Source organism: Tachyglossus aculeatus, chromosome 2, assembly GCF_015852505.1.
Source record: "Tachyglossus aculeatus isolate mTacAcu1 chromosome 2, mTacAcu1.pri, whole genome shotgun sequence".
NCBI classification, from domain to species: Eukaryota; Metazoa; Chordata; class Mammalia; order Monotremata; family Tachyglossidae; genus Tachyglossus; species Tachyglossus aculeatus.
In genome coordinates, this window is record NC_052067.1 from 65,103,921 (window position 1) to 65,119,487 (window position 15,567).

The 15,567-nt window shown below is 48.0% G+C and overlaps 1 long non-coding RNA gene across 1 annotated transcript; it reads right to left on the minus strand.

The window, feature by feature from the left end:
- Positions 1-2,710: 2,710 nt before the first annotated feature.
- Positions 2,711-7,191, minus strand: LOC119919827. The gene is made up of 4 exons (XR_005447726.1): positions 7,120-7,191; positions 6,020-6,047; positions 3,887-3,992; positions 2,711-3,247 (listed from the first exon to the last, which is right to left on the minus strand). It is a non-coding gene; the product is annotated as an uncharacterized LOC119919827 (long non-coding RNA).
- Positions 7,192-15,567: the final 8,376 nt, after the last annotated feature.

Here is a 15,567-nt window from a genome sequence, read left to right on the forward strand (position 1 = left end):
TGGTACATAGTTAAGTGCTTAACAAATACCATTATTAATAATGATAACAATAGAATGGGGATTCAATACCTCTTCCCCAGCCTTCTTATACTGCGAGTTCTATGTGGGACAGGGACTGAATCTGACCTGATAATCTTGAATTTACCCAGGGCTGGGTACAGTGTTTGGCACAAACTGGGCACTTAAAAATGCCATTACAATTATTATTATACAGGAAGGGGGTTAGGAGCCCGCTCGTTTCTAACCAGATTTCCGTCCTCTCTCTCTTTCCTTCCCCTGCCTTGTTAACTAGAGGAGAGTGGTTTGGCTCTGCAAATTGGACATTGCTTAAGAGGCCACATGGGAGATTAATCAATGGTGTTTATTTTATGCAGACCAATATATTCTAAGTGCTTGGGGGTCTTCAACAGAGCTGGTAGGCATGATCCCTGCCTTCAGGTGCCTTACATTCTACCAGGGGAGGCAGACCCTAAAAGTACAGGTCCCTCCCCCCAGCCTTACCTCCTTCCCCTCCCCACAGCACCTGTATATATGTTTGTACATATTTGTTACTTTATTTTACTTGTACATATTCTATTTATTTGGTTTATATGTTTTGTTTTGTTGTCTGTCTCCCCCTTCTAGACTGTGAGCCCGCTGTTGAGTAGGGAACGTCTCTACGTGTTGCCAACTTGTACTTCCCAAGCGCTTAGTACAGTGCTCTGCACACAGTAAGCACTCAATAAATACAGCTGAATGAATGAATGTCTCCATTCTGTGTGTGCCTAGTTACCACTCCCTGTCACAGGCCTCGGAATCAAGTCACAAGTGTATTTATCTCTGCGTGCGTGCACGCACGCGGAATTGAAATATGCACGAAGCAGCATGGCTCAGTGCAAAGAGCATGGGCTTTGGAGTCAGAGGTCATAGGTTCAAATCCTGGCTCCGCCAATTGTCAACTGTGTGACTTTGGGCAAGTCACTTAACTTCTCTGTGCCTCGGTTAACTCATCTGTAAAATGGGGATTAAGACTGTGAGCCCCCCATGGGACAATCTGATCACCTTGTAACCACCCCAGCGCTTAGAACAGTGCTTTGCACATAGTAATAATGGCTTTTAATAAACACTTACTATTTTACAACCACCCAGGTGGGCTATTTACACATGAGTGGATATTTAAGTTGTCTGCTTGGGGGTGCTTGCATATAGTTACCTATGATGTCACCATTCTGCACGTTTCTGGTTACAGTTCCCTGTCTTGGGCCACGGAATCAGACTGTCCTGGGTTCTAATCCCAGTTCTGTTACTTGTCTGCTGTGTGACCTCGGGCCTTCTCTGTGCCTTACCTACCTCATCAGTAAACTGGAGATTAAGAAGTGAACCCAAGGTGGGACAGGAAGGATGTCCAACCTGCTTTGCTTTTGTTCCCCCAGTGCTTGGTACAGTGCCTCCTATGTTTTGGGTACTTAAATACCACAGGTGATTAATTCCAGCTCTGTCCCTTGCCTGCTGTGTGACCTTGGGTGCATCCCTTCACCTCTTTGATCCTCAGTTGCCTCGTGTATAATGGGGATGGAGACTATGGGCCTTGTTCGGGACAGGGACTGTGTCCAATCTGATGGCCTGTGTCTAGCTGAGCTCTTGCTGCAGTGCCTGACACATGCTAAGCACTTAACACATACCACAATTATTATCGTCACTACTATTAACAACAGAGTTAGTAGACACATTCCCTACCCACAAGATGTTCACAGACTAGATGGGGAGACATACATGAATATAAATACATAAGTGATATATATTCTGGCATTTAAGCATTGAATACCCCAAGTATTGTGTTTATTATTAGAAAAGGGGGAGGGGAAAGCAGAAACCCAGAGCTGATGGAGGGACACCTGCTAAAGTCACCCCTGCAAGTCACTTAAGGCACTTCAAGATGACTGATTGATTCCCAGGTAGTAGAACCTGGGACAACCTCCACTCTGAGCCACTGCCCACCTCCAACCCATGTCACCTCCTTCCTGTCTCTTGGGCCTAAGAAGGTCATGCCGTCCGGCCTAGCCCCGCCCGACAAAGTTGACAGGGGCAGAGAGAAATCTGAGACTCTCCCACCCAAGGGAGCCACATTCTTCTCAAACCCCTCAGGCTGGGTATGGGAAGAGGGAAGGAGAAAAAGAGGGTGTCATCACCCCCTCTGTTTGCCCTCTCAAGTCTCCAGCCCCCTTAACATTTGTGGGTGAGACTGAAGGAATGAAAGGTGGAGGGTGGGAGGGAGGATGGAAGGTGCTAGCTTGTCAATCTACAAATTAGAAGCTGGTGACATGCTCCTGCTTTGAGTACACCACTGATACCCCAAAATTATAGCCCTTCTGGGGAGCAGGGCCAGCTGCCAGTGGAGCGAGGGATGCACGAAAGACAAAAAACATATCCATTTTATTCCATACAGATGTAGATAGGCTTATAGAGCCCAGGCAGCCAAGGGGACATAGAGGGGGAGGAGGGGAGGAGGGGAGGAGGGGGCCAGACCATGCCATTTCTGTTGGTAGGATGGGAGGGAAACCATTCTGCATCTTCCCACTTTAGAATTTGCTGCTAGTCTTCTCCCCCCTTCACTGTGCTCATCCAGGAGGGATGGAGGACATAGGGTAGTGACACATGCATACAGATAGACCCACACACACACCACTACTCCTGTCCCTCGCTCCCCCAGGGTCACCCCTCACAGGCGGGAAAGAGAGTCTGTACTCTTGAAGCCAGAGCAGGCCCGAAAACTCCCAACGGACCAGAGCGGGAGTAAGACGCACTGACTATAGAATTAAGGGCCCCAGGACGACTTCACGCCCGGTCTTGAGGTCCACGGAGTACAGGCCAGACTCTAGACCCCTGTTTCCAGAAACCTTTACCCGTCCAAAGAGGGTCAGCCCCTCTCACCCTGCTCCTGTCCCAGCCCTCACTCTCACACAAGAAACAGACACACATACACACCCCTCCATCGCCTCCTAGAGTTGCAAGAGATTGGTTTGGCACCCATGATGCGGTGTTTGACCCTTGACCCCCAAAGGAAATGGCATTGTCTGGAAGGAGGGGATACAGTTGCGGGCTGGGGTGGGGGAGTGTCCAGGGGGCAGCAGCCCTGTGCCAACCGATTCCCTCATGGTGGGGCCGGCGCAATCAATCTATGAGTGTCCATAACATCAGGTGAGTAGCTGGTCAAGCCTCCACTGTCCACAGGGTCGGGTGGTCCAGTTCAGGGCTGTGCTGTGGCTTCCTGGGGACAGATGTGACCATTGGTTGGCCGATGAAGTGTGCTGCAGCCCGGTCAGGGGGAGAGAGCCAGCCAAGCACAGTTGGGCGTGGGGAAGGCTTGAATGGGTCTCCAGTGGGGAGCCAATTCCTCCAGCCCGGGAGCAGGAAGTTGGGTAGGAGCCTGGTCAGGGGTCACTGCTGTGCCCAAAGGGACTCAGTCACTGCTCTGGTTTGTGGACTATAAGGATGTAAGTGGGGGGGGGGGGGCGGAGAGGGGAGAGAAGAGGAGAGAGAGAGAGAAGAGAGAGAGAGAGAGAGAGAGGAGAGAAGAGAGAGAGAGAGAGAAGAGGAGAGAGAGAGAGAGAGAGAGAGAGAGAGAGAAAGAGAGAGAGAGAGTAAGAGAGAGAGAGTAAGAGAGAGAGTAAGAGAGAGAGAGTAAGAGAGAGAGAGAGAGAGAGAGAGAGTAGAGAGAGAGTGTGTGTGTGTGTGTGTGTGTGTGTGCGCGCGCGTGTGTGTGGTAGTGGGGGATAAGGTTCCCCTCACTATACTCTCTCAAGCACTTTGTGGCATGCTCTAGACTTAAGTGCTCTATAAAGCCCGATACCTTCCACTTGCCCAAAACAGAACCCAGACAGCCCCAAGCTTAAGGCATAAAACTCACCATTCTGTCCAGTCCTGTCTGCACCAACACGTCCTTGGGAGGCGGGGTTGGACCAGGGAGCAGGGTCTTCCAGGATGCACCTGGGGCTCAGGCTCCTTCCTTGTCCCTAAGGAGAAACCTAGTCAGGTCTCAGGTCAGGGGGGGCTGCAACCCCAGCCCCATCTGTACCCCCATGCTGCAGCTGGACTGTCCCCTGCAGGCTCATTCACCCCAGAAGTTAGAGTGAGCACAAGAGGAAAAGAGGAAGCGAGTGAGAGAAAGAGAAAGAGTGAGAGCCCGAGTAAGAGCCAGAGATGAGGGGTGACCCCTCCGACAGAACAGAGCAGCTGCCATTCACACACCCTGCAGGGGAGGCCCTGGCTAGCTTTGTCACCCCAAGGCAGGACACTCCAGGCAGTCTGGGTTTCCCCCAGAGTCACAGCCCCTGCAGACCCCACCCCCCAATTCCCCAGGGGCTTACCTTTGAAGAGGATTGTCTAGGAGACTTCTTCAGGGGGCAGAAACAAGCTGGGCTGCTGCCCTTTCTCTCAGGCAGCCAAGTCCCTGAACACTTACCCAGTGCCACGCTGGTCCTTCACCCCTGCTCCACTTCCAGTCCACCCACAGGAGGCCGGATTGGGGCAGCTGACCCCAAATTTGGCCTAGCGCTAGACCACACCCCCTCAAGCACCCGCTTTGGCAAACGATTTAGGAGACACAGTCCCTGCCCACTGGGAGCTCACAATCTAAGTCAGTCCGTCAGTTCATTGCATTGGAGCGCTTCCCATGTGCAGAACACTGTGCCAACCCGTTGGCACATATGTCAATAGAACAATGCAACAAACATGCCACAACAAGCTCACAGCCTAGAGGGGGAAGCAATAACTTTGGAACAACATGGGGAGAATGCTTCAAAGAGGTCAGCGTTACATAGCACACATGGCCCCTGCTCTCAGGAAGCTTCCGATCTACATGACAGACATTAAAATTGAGTTCTATGCAGGTGGAATGGCATAGACACTGTCAGTACATGAAGTTGTACATGCTGAACCCATGATAAGCTTGAATCGGCATGAAAAACAAGTAAATCAGTAGGTAGAGTGAAGGGTAGCAGTATTGCGTTAGACAGCAAGAGTGTTTATCGTACACTGTTTAATGGAGCACCGTACAAAAAGCACGACTGGGGGGGTGAGAGGCCTCAGTCAGTCAATCGTGTCTGTCCAGCACTTACTGCAGAGCACAATATAAGAATCGAAGGACTGATTCTCTGTCCACTGTGAGCTTACCATCCAGAAGGGGAGACAGGCATTAATAGGAATAAATTACATCCATTTAAGTAGGAACCGTGACGAATGGGTGGAAAAGTCAATTGGAAATATCCTGTAGACTAGATTCCAACTCAAGGAGAGATTTGCACATTGTAACTCTGTCTCCCAGGCGCGCATCTATTAAGTACTCAACGAATACTGTTGGAGACACGGCCTCTGCTCTTACAACCGCGCTTGTGTTGGTGGTACTCTGGGTCAGGCCGGCGTATTTATTGAGCACGCAATACTGTATTAAGCATTTTGGAGAGCACACAATGGAACAGACATTCCCCACTCGCAACCAGTTTACAGTCTACTCCACATGGGTGGGGCTCTCATGGAGACCCACAGCGGCATAATGGGAGACTTGTATTTTAGGGTACAGGAATTGGGAAACCCAAAAAGAGTCCCCTGACGGCAAGCTGCAGTCGGCGCAATCTGCCCTCGAGTGCCACCCCATCCCTTCCCCATCGGCGGGTCTTGGTTCCTGTCCCAGGGTGGACTCACATTCTGACTCTCCAGGACAGACCCACAGTGAGGAGACTGGAGAGCAGAGGGCAAGTTTTCCATGGATGGGGGCTGGAGATGCACCCCATTTTAGATAATGGGGCAGGGGGTTGCACAAACGCTACAGAAACCGTGTCTGGAATTCCAGGCACAAAGTCCTGTGTTGAGGTTGTGGAAGGTCACTTGCTTGGATGACTTTATGGTTGAGTAGGCAATACTAGCTAACTGGGGCCTGGCAAGAGCACAGGAAGAGAGCTCAATGACAGAGACAAAGACACACAGAGACAGTGAGCATGCACCCCCATGCACCCCACGGTTTCGGCCCCATCAAAACCCTCACCTCTAGATCCAGAGCAGCAATCATCTCCCTAAAAAACAAACAAACTTCAATGCATCACAACCCCTCAACTTCCTCCGCTCCAGAGCACCAAATCAGAGGCTCAGCTACCAACACTGTTAACCACACACATCACTGTCCAATCTGATTACCTTCTACCTACCCCAGTACTTGGAACACATAATAAGTGCCTACCAAATACCATCATCTCACCAACCGAATGGACAAATAAATGCTATCCAACACATTTTCCCACTACTCAGCCCTCTTTACTACATGCACATCATTAATCCAATTAACACTGACTATCCAGCCCTAGTCTCCTGCCTGCCATGCTATACACACACATACAACACCAGCTTTCTTGTCCCCACTGCCACCCCCACCTTGGATAATTCAGTACAGGAGATACCTCTTATCCCAATCCTAGATTATCAACTCCAGTCATTGTTATTACTATTTAGCTTCTATCCACTCCAGTGCTTAGAATAGTGCTTGACATATAGTAAGCATTTAACAAGTATCATTATTTTTATCAATAATACAAAGTCAATCATATTTATAGAGCACTTAGTGTAGGCAGAGCACTGTCTTAAGCACTTAGGTGAGTACAATTTAACACCTAACTGCAGCTCCCTCTACCAGGAGTGCCACCACCATTATGTCAGTTATCCCCCATTTTGGTCTCCCTTCCTCACCCCTTTAATTCAAACCCTGAGCCCAGCCCATTCCTCAACCCCCTCAATCACCATAATCAATAAAGTCACTAATATTCCAAACCTAAGCATCCAACTCCCCTCACAAACCCCTCCCTCACCAATTAGGTCAACACCAGTTAGCCCAGCCTTAAGTTGTCCCCCAAAACCATCAAGCCAAGTCACTCCTGCACCATCAAAACCAAACCATTTGCCCTACCCACCTCGGGACCACCAGGGCCAGTGGTGTATGAAGTATGGAGAGAAAGCCCACTATATCAACTACCACAACTGAACAAAAGATAAGCTAACCAAGAGGGCATCACAAGCCCTCCTCACCACAGCCCCCAGGTAACACACTCTATCTTCTCTCCACAGCCTACAGCAAATAAAACCCACAAGCCTTACTTCTGGGACTTTAAAGGGGCAGCAGCACTTGCTCCATTGAAGGGCACCTAATGGAGAGATTGGGTTTTCAGAGGATGGGGCTGCAGGAGCAAGGAAGAAAGAAGCAGAAGGCTATTAAGGAGAAGGGGATTTGCAGCTGCTCATCGTTTAAAGGATCTGGAAAAACATCCTTAACTATAAACACCTGCAACCCATTCACATACTCCTCGATGACAGGGTCGAATTCTCCCTCAGGGCTTTCCCAGCACCTAGTACAGTGCTTTGCACCCAGGAAGATTTTCGATAAATAAGAATGAATGAATGAACCAATCAGTCAGTGAACTCAAGCTCTTCCCTGAGCCCTTCCCAGTCCCCAGGCCCTACTATCCCCTCCACTCTGTCTCTCCTTTTTGTTTTCTTTTTAATGGTATTTAAGTGCTTTCTGTGTGCCAGGCACTGTACTTGGAGCCACTGTGTATACGAGATAGGTTGGACATGGTCTCTGTCCCATGTGGGGCTTACACTCTTTTTCCCCCATTTTGCAGATGAGATGACTGAGGCCCAGAGAAGTGAAGCAACTTGCCCAGGGTCACACAGCAGATGGGTGGTGGAGCAGGGGTTGGAACCCAGGTTCTCTGACTCCCAGACCCGAGCCCTTTCCGCTAGGCCGTGCTGCTTTTCTCCTCCCTGCTTCTGTTCCTCTCAGCCTCTGAGGAACAACTGTTGGTGTCAGAAATAATTAGAGGAGGCCAGGTTTGGGAGGCTCTTAATCCAAGAGCCTGGGGAGAGTGGAAGGAAAAGGCAGGTAAGGTGAAAAAGACAGGAAGGAAGGGCAGGTCAGCTTTAAGGCTGGCCACTGGGGTGGCCGCTAACGGCCCTTGCAGATCTTGGATTGACAGATAATAATAATGGTATTTGTTAAGCACTTACTTGGTAGCAAGCACTGCACTAAGCCCTGTTGCCCAGGGTGTCACATGTCTCACGGAACACTTTTTTATGCTATTTGTTAAGTGCTTACTATGTGTTCAACACCATTCTAAGCCCTGGGGTAGGAACATGTGAATTAGTTTGGATACAGTCCCTGTCTCTTATGGTACTCACAGTCTAAAAGGAGGGAGAACAGGAGAACCGAGGCCCAGAGAAGGAGAGTGACTTGGCCAAGGTCACACAGCAGACAAGGAGCAGAGCCAAGATTAGAACCCTTGACCTTCTCACTCCCAGGCCCATGCATGATTGACTTTTTTGAACTTCACAGTGTTGATCCTTTCCTTTCCACTCATTCTTCAGTGTGCCATTATTTTACTCAAATTCACCCTTCATCTGTGCTCCTCATTTTAGGGAGGTAGAATTTAGGGAAAATGGGGGAATTTTATGGTTCTTTCAAAGGTACCTCTCCTCCGAGAGGCCTTGCCTGATTAAACTCTCATCAAACCTGGGGAGATGGGAGGATTTTATGGCTCATTTAAGGCACAGCTCCTCCAAGAGGCCTTCCATGACTGAGCCCTCATTCCCTTTTCTCCCACTTCCTTCTTTGTCACCCTGACTTGCTCCCTTGATTCACCCCCTCCCTCAGCCCCACAGAACTTTTGTCCATATCTGTAATTTCTTTATTTGTATTAATGTTGACTTCCCCCTCTAGGCTGAAAGATTGGTTTGGGAAGGGAATGTGTCCGCTAATTCTGCTGTATTGGACTCTTCCAAACAGTTAGTGCAGTGCTCTGCATACAGTAGCCACTAAATAAATATCATTGATTGATTGGCTCTTAGATTGAAAGCGTGGAGCCTGGACAAGGTCCCATGATGCTTTCTCATGCTGCCAACAAATACCTCAATGATGGGGAACAGTTTCTGGGTCCCAAGTGGGACAGAAACTTTGAAGTGATTGTCTTCTTATCTAAAAGCTTCATATATTAGAGGCCACACCATTTATCTCGTGCCTCATCAGGTGCATGAATGTTTGCAATTTGTGGTTAGGTTGCTGTCTCTTTGAAGTGGCCTAACGAATTCCACAGAAAGCAGTTTTTTCAGCTGGGAGAATTTGGTCAAGCCAAGCTGAAAAATTGCTAGGGGCTCTTGGCACTAAGCTGAAACCAATCCAGGAATTGTGAAACTGATAATTGACCTTTGGGATGTTAGTCCCAGCTCAAGTCCATGAATTTGCCTTGCTTGTCATTAATCAGTCTATCAGTCAATGGTATGTACAGAGCCCTTACTATATGCAGAGCAGTGTACTAAGTATTGGGGAGAGAACTATAGGACTGAGTTTGTAGATACACTCAAATGGATCAATCAATGGTATTTATTGAGTGCTTACTGTGGGCAGAGAACTGTATTAAATGCTTGGGAGAGGACACTAGAATAGAGTTGCTAGATGCGTTCCCTGGCCACAAGGAGTTTACAGTGTAGAGGGGGAGACAGACATTAATATAAATCAGTAAATTTCAGATATGTGCATAAGTGCTGTGGGACTGAGGGAGGGGTGAATAAAGGGTGCAAATCCAAGTGCAAGTGTGAAACAGAAGAAAATCTTCTCTCTTGTCCAGGCTTGGTGCAGTTTTTAGTTTCAAAGAAAATACTTAATAAATACCATCATTATCATACACACCTTGCTTCTGCTGCAGGCACATGGGACAGTTGTGGGGAGTGGGGATAAACACACACACATGTGCTTCTCCCCTCTTTCCCTTTAGCTCATCTTTAAACTCCTTTTCTTCCCTCTGCTTATAAGGTATTGTAGTGTCCATCTCTCCAACTATATTTTAAGCTGAGAAAGTGTTGTGTCTCAATGTTTCAGCATTCCTTGCTCCCCACTTGTGCTCTTAGGTTATGAGCCCCCCCCAGTCTAATTCTCACCTGTGCCTTCTCTCCCCACACTTAGTATAGTGTTCTGCACCCAGTAAGAAAGTAATTATTACTATTATTACTAATAATAATAGTAATGATGGTATTGGTTAAGTGCTTACTATGTGCCTAACAAATACCATTATTGTTATTATTATTATTATGGAGTCAATCGGGGGGGGGGGGGGGGGCTTTCCTGGAGGAGGTGAGCTTGGATCTGTGTCATAGTAGCAATAACAGTCTTTGTAATGGTATCCATTTTTCTCCCACCCCAACACTCAGTGTGACCTCGTGCCGTGAGTGTCCTGCTCCGGAAGTCAGGAGTCGCTGTTTACCAGTGACCGAGCGTGGCCATGGACGAGTGTGTGGTCCGGATTTCCTCAGCCTGGGGGAATGATGCCCCGGCTACCACATGAGGCTCTGGGTCCGAGGCTGTGGTTGACTGTAGGCCACCTGTTCAGCCTCACCCCCATGCCCAGAGGAGATGCCCTCGGCTTCACTTTCATTCATTCATTCATTCAATCATATTTATTGAGTGCTTACTGTATGAGGAGCACTGTACTAAGCGCTTGGGAAGTACAGGTTGGCAACATATAGAGACAGTCCCTACCCAACAGCGGGCTCACAGTCTAGAAGGGGGAGACAGACAACAAAATGAAACATATTAACAAAATAAAATAAATAGAATATGTATAAGATAAATAAATAAAGAGTAATATGTACAAACATATATACAGGTGCAGTGGGGAGGGGAAGGAGGTAAGGCGGGGGGATGGGGAGGGGGAGGAGGGGGAGAGGAAGGAGAGGGCTCTATCTGGGAAGGCCTCCTGGAGGAGGTGAGCTCTCAGTAGGGCTTTGAAGGGGGGAAGAGAGCTAGCTTGGCGGATGTGAGGAGGGAGGGCATTCCACGCCAGGGGGAGGACGTGGAACCGGGGTCGATGGCAGAACAGGCGAGAATGAGGCACAGTGAGGAGATTAGCGGCAGAGGAGCGGAGGGTGCGGGCTGGGCTGTAGAAGGAGAGAAGGGAGGTGAGGTAGGAGGGGGCGAGGTGATGGACAGCCTGGAAGCCGAGGGTGAGGAGTTTTTGCCTGATGCATAGGTTGATTGGTAGCCACTGGAGATTTTTGAGGAGGGGAGTAACATGCCCAGAGCATTTCTGCACAAGGATGATCTAGGCAGCGGTGTGAAGTATGGATTGAAGTGGGGAGAGACAGGAGGATGGGAGATTGGAGAGGAGGCTGATGCAGTAATACAGTCGGCATAGGATTAGAGATTGAACGAGCAGGGACCAACATATGCCTTATTGAAAGCACATCTCCAAGAAACCTTCCCTGATTAAGCCCCTCTTTCCTCTTCTCCTACTTCATTCTGCCTCACACTGACTTGGTCTTTATTCATCCCTCCCCCAACCCCCACACCACTTATATCAGCAATTTTATTTATATTAATGTCTGTCTCGCTACACTGTAAGTTTGCTGTGAGCAAGGAATGTGCTTATATTGTACTCTCTCAAGCGCTGAGTACAGTACTCTGAACACAGTGAGCACTCAATAAATATGATTGAATGAATTGAATGAATCAAGTGTGGCACCATTTGAACCACCAGACAACTGCTCCTCCTCCTCTTCATTATCCCCCACCCCCAGCACTTGTGTCTCTGCAGAGAAAACAGAAGAACAAACCCTGATGAGCTGGTGGTGTTGGCACGTCATTTAACTTCTCTGTGCCTCAGTTGCCTCATCTGTAAAGTGGGGATGAAGACTGTAACTCCTACATGGGACAACCTGATAACCTTCTATCTACCCCAGTGCTTAGAACAGTGCTTGGCACATAGTAAGCAATTAACAAATACCAATATTATTATTATTATTATTATTATTATTATTATTAGATGGGATTTTAACAACTTTCATTCACTAACACAGTGTTTTGGAGAAGAAAAGCTCTCCTTTGAATACCTGGAAGGGGGAGAGGTGGATCAGGTTTAGGGAGCTGGTGGGGTGTATGGGGGAGGGGGCATGTTGGAAGGAGGGGTACCCAGGGTTGTGGGGGGAGGTGGACAGGGCTGTCAGAGATGACCCCAGGCCCCAGAAGACACCCTGTGTCTTGGGTATGGAGTTGTGTGGGGTTGGAGTGGAGTCAGGAATGCTTCAGGATGGTTTCCCTTGGAGTGTGGAGAGTCCAGGAAGAAGTTAGAGTTGGCTTGGCTGGAGGACTTGGATCCTTAGGGTGGGGGCAGGAGTGCTTCAGGATGGTTTCCTCTGGGGTGTTGAGTGTCCCAGACAAAGATAGAGCTGGCTTGGCTGGAGGCCTTGGGTCCTCAAAAGTTAGGGAAGAAAGGGAAGGAGGAGAAATGTAAGTGGCTGGAGAAAGAGGAGGGGAGGTAGAGAGGGGAAAAGATAGAGAAGGGGTCCCCAGCAACACCCTCTTCCCTGGCGCTCCCTCCCCTGCACTGCCACTGTCCCCCCTGCAATCAATCAATCAATCAATCGTATTTATTGAGCGCTTACTGTGTGCAGAGCACTGTACTAAGCGCTTGGGAAGTACAAATTGGCAACATATAGAGACGGTCCCCACCCAACACTGGGCTCACAGTCTAGAAAGGGGCCTGCAGTGGGCCTCCCACTGAGGATCAGGGGGCACCTAGTGGCAGGGCCGCAGTGGGTTTAGTCCCTCCATCCCCCAACCTCGCCAGGCAGGCCTGGTCCACCACCTCCCTCCTCCCCTGGTCCCCTCTCCCCGGACTGCCCTTCTTCCCCCCTGCCCCGCTACAATAAGGGGCCGTGGCTATGCCTCTGACGGCAGGCACAATCGTGTGAATTCTCCTTCTTGGTCCGCTGTCCCTTCTCCTCATTTCTTCCCTGCATTTAGGAACACCTATTCTCTCCTTGCTGCGTGTGCAGAACAAAAATCCTATCTGCAGATTTTGAAGTGAAAAGCCTAAGGCAGGCGCAAATGCCCTGACACCCATCAAAACAATACTTGCCAGCTCCCAGGGCCACTCCTTGAACCACTCTTCCCGGGAATTAGGACATTTCTCCCTTCTGGCCCACACTTACCTCAGCTCCTACCAGGGCCTACCTCATCCAGGAAAGATCCAGTCCAGAGCAGCAGCCCCTCAAATCTGTACAGATTCAAAACCTTGAGGACAAAATACTCAGTGGGTCAGACATGCTTAAACAAAGCATAGGAAGTGAAATTGCTTTGAAATTGGACAGAATTTTCCCTGGAAGTCTTTGTGTGGGTCTATAGTGTTATAGTCAGTTTGTGTTCTTGAAGCCATTCATCGAATAACGTCAGACTAGGCAGAGATAAATCTCACCGTTTTTGGTCTTTGACTGCATGGTGTTTTTCTTTGGCTTTTTGTTTTAATCCTAAAATATCCCAGACATCTACGTTCAATGGAATGAGTTTTGTATGGATCTGTGACCCATATGACCCCCTTCTATGTCCCCTTTCTAGACTGTGAGCCCAGCGTTGGGTAGGGACCGTCTCTATATGTCGCCAACTTGTACTTCCCAAGAGCTTAGTACAGTGGTCTGCATACAGTAAGCGCTCAATAAATATGATTGAATGAATGAATGAGTAGATTCCCCATCCTCACAGAGTACCAGCTGGAAAAAACCCCCTCCTTTCCTACCTATTCTTTTAAATCCGATTAATTCTGTCTTTAGATAGCAAAATAACCCCTAAAAGTTGTGAATATAGTGCAGAATCTGAAACCTATTCATTGTATGCCACCAAAGACAGTTTTAGGCAATTTCTGTAATGAATCCTTAAATCAAACCAATGATCGTACCTCACATGAATAAACAAATAAAAAAATAAAACTACAAATGAAATGGGCTCTTTTTTTTCTGTCCTGGTCTCATGTCACCTTCCCCCCCTCCAATTCCTTTCCCTTTTGTGTAACCCAGGCAACTGGATTTGTGACCTTTAAGCACCTTCCTAAGTGTTTGGGAGGTTACAATGCAATTGACACACGTGATCCCTACCCACAAGGACTTTACAAATAAAGGGGGAGACAGACAGGAAAGTCAAGTGGAGAAACAGCATGGCCTAGAGGCAAGAGCACTGGGAATTGGAGGACTTGGGTTCTAATCCCCGCTCCGCCACTTGTCTGCTGGGTGACTTTGGGCAAGTTGCTTAACTTCTCTGTGCCCTCAGTTGCCTCATCTGGAAAAGGGGGATGATAATCGTGAGCTCCATGTGGGACAACCTGATTACCTTGTATCTCTCCAGGAGCTTAGAACAGTGCTTGGCACATAGTAAGCACGTAACAAATACCATAAAATATTTTTCTCAAAGCGCTGAGAACAGTACTTGGCACATGGCAAGCGCTTAACAAATACCATAATTAGAATTATTATTATCATTATTATTAATAAATGAGGGGAAGTGATGGAGTAGATGGATGTATTGATGAGGCATTTTTGTCACCTAAACTCTGGCAGTAGGAAGTACTTTTTCCATACTTAACCACTGCTGTTGGAGCAATGGCCCCCACAGGTCATGGGACCAGATGAGATGCCCAACGGTGTTTTTATGGAAAAAACGTGCAATAGCCTCTCTCAAAATTACAGATTCTCATAGATACAGTCTCACCAACAGAGTTCCTTAGGACTGAGAGCCCAATCTTGATCATGTGCCATACAGCTTTCCAGGAGGAAAGCAAGAAGTCACCAGGTGAATGTCCAGTAGTAACCAATGATTATTCTGATGTTGAATCAGAATGTCAGAATGCTGACCCTTTACCTTTTTTAATGTTCGCCTGTAAGCCTGGTTTCTAAAATCCTCACTGTGGAATTTTCTAATGAATGCTTTCCATTCATTAAAAACAGAATTAAAAACACTATCTGATATGTTTTACTGTCATTTGCTAAGCAGCACAGCATAGTGGATAGAGCACGGGCCTAAGAGTCAGAAGGTCACGGGTGCTAATCCCATCTCTGCCACTTATCTGTTCTGTGGCCCTGGGCAAGTCACTTCACTTCTCTGTGCCTCAGTTACCTCATCTGTCAAGACCGTGAGCCCCATGTGTGGTGGGGACTAAGTCCAACCTGATTGCTTGTATCTACCCCAGTGCTTAAAATGGTGTTAGGCACCTAGTAAGCACATAACAAGTACCATGATTAGTAGTAATAGCAGTATTTCCTATGCTTAATTATAAAAAAAAAAATGCTCTATAACTATTTCCACAATGGGGGCTAAGGATTTAATTTTTTATGGCTATTCTATAGGTCCCTCAATTTTGAATGGAGCTAAGAGTACAAGTGGGGATACTTGAAAGTAGAGAGATAAGCCTTGCTTAGTAAAGAGCAATTACAGCCATTTTGCCATGGTAAAGTAGGCTGGTCTAGACCCAGCAGGAACTCCTGAGACCTGCTATTGTTGGCAGTAGCATATTTTTCTCATCTGCTCTACTAGTTTCTGCTCCCTGTTACCAGCTCTGAAGGCGAATGGTTGTGTATGTCTAGGCCGGATTGGGAAGTGCTAGGAATCTGTGTGGGGCTGTGTTTAGTTTAGTGATGTGCAGCTTGGGAAGAAATTTACAGGAGTGTGTGTGAAGAAGTGGGGACCATAAGGGGAGAGTAAAGGGTTGTGTTAGTGTGTTAAGAAGGATGGGT